The sequence below is a fragment of the Lygodium microphyllum genome, chromosome 24 (assembly GCF_053477565.2).
Source record: "Lygodium microphyllum isolate KBCC chromosome 24, Lygodium_microphyllum_v1.1.10, whole genome shotgun sequence".
NCBI classification, from domain to species: Eukaryota; Viridiplantae; Streptophyta; class Polypodiopsida; order Schizaeales; family Lygodiaceae; genus Lygodium; species Lygodium microphyllum.
This window is the reverse complement of record NC_141158.1, coordinates 17,880,001-17,881,485: the sequence shown is the minus strand read 5'-3', so window position 1 is coordinate 17,881,485 and position 1,485 is coordinate 17,880,001. Positions and strand designations below refer to the sequence as shown.

Sequence of the window (1,485 nt, the reverse complement as noted above, 5' to 3'; positions counted from 1 at the left end):
TTGAAATCGAAACTCAAATGCAATAGTATCTGTAAGAAATACATCATTTGCTTATTTCCATTGAAGCCAGCTATCCCAATATATAACTTCATAAGATTTGCAAAATGCAACCCTTATTTTCTTAGTTTTGTAAAAGGCTCTGCAACAGCAGTAGCGGGATGAGAACAATAGAAACAAACATCTTTGGAGGGTTTTCACAAAAGTTTTTCTTTCTTTTAAAGAAGAAAAAGCCGCCCTTGAAGGAACTTGCGACTCGCGAGTACACACCTTATTGGGCTGCAGCCTGCGGGCACTGGTGAGTCATGATTTGCGAATCGCGATTCTGTGGGGCTGGAGGCTGCCACTGGAGCTGGAGGCTGGCATGACGGCATCCGCTGGCGAGTTTGTCGGGGCTGGAGGCTGGACAGTGGAGCCTGGTGCCTCTGTCGTGAGTCCGTGACGGCGTCCGCGGACTGCGAGTCACGACTCCGCTGTGAATGGAGTACTTCCAAGTTCCTCCGATTCAGCCCTCACTGGTAAATCTGGAGACTGGAGTACTTACTGTGCCTGTGATCGCAAGCACACAAGGGTCGCAAGTTGGTAGTGGGTACTGGGCACCACAGGTGACGGAGGCTCAAACGGGCGATCTGAGCTGTACACGAGGGCCGGGGCGAAACAGACTGGATTCTGGCATTACCGGGGTCCGGGTGGCAGGAGTTGTGGAACGGGTCCAGACTCCAAATGGCATGTCGTCCGCTTCTATTTGAATCACACAGTCACTCACTGGGATGGTGGTCCGTGGAGCAGCAAGCGAGCTGCAGCCTGCAACCTGTGACTCGCGAGCACTCCTGAGTCTCGAGCCTGGATAGCAGACGTCGCCGGACACTGGACAATGGAGCTGCTGCAACTCACGACTCATGAGCACTGGAGCAACAAAGCCTCGACGGCCCTCGACTCCTCGAGCATGGAATGATGGAAGGCTGAACAGTGAAGCAGGATTCAGGAAGTTGAAGGTTCAAGGAACTCGAGAGTCGATGCTCGTTCACTCTGAACGATGAGACTTGAGTCTGGGATTGCGGGCAAATACCTTGGTCCTTAACTTTTAAGTATTTAAAATTAAAAATCACAATAAGACCGACCAAGACTATTTTTATAAATATATTAAATAAGTTAACTTGATTTTTATAAGTTATATCTATAGACTATAATGTATGTATATATGTATTATTGTATGTATGTATATGTATGTATAATATATATACTAAGAAAAATGAAAGGTAAATTATATAATGTGACATGTCAAATAGCAAGTAATTTTTAATACTATATGTCACGATGACATGTAAATTTCAAGCTTGAACATGTATTATGACAAGCTATTTTCAAAAATGCTTGTTTTGACAGGCAAAATAGCCCTTGACAGGAAAAACAGCCGTCAAATTTAGGCCTTGCTGCTGTCGCATGGTCTCCTTCTGCGCGAGGACGAGGCCGGCCGTCGACATGGCA

General features: G+C 46.3%; 1 pseudogene; it reads right to left on the bottom strand.

Moving 5' to 3' along the window:
- Positions 1-759: 759 nt before the first annotated feature.
- The window catches only part of LOC148014885 (uncharacterized), a 43,010-nt pseudogene continuing 42,284 nt past the window's right edge, over positions 760-1,485 (bottom strand).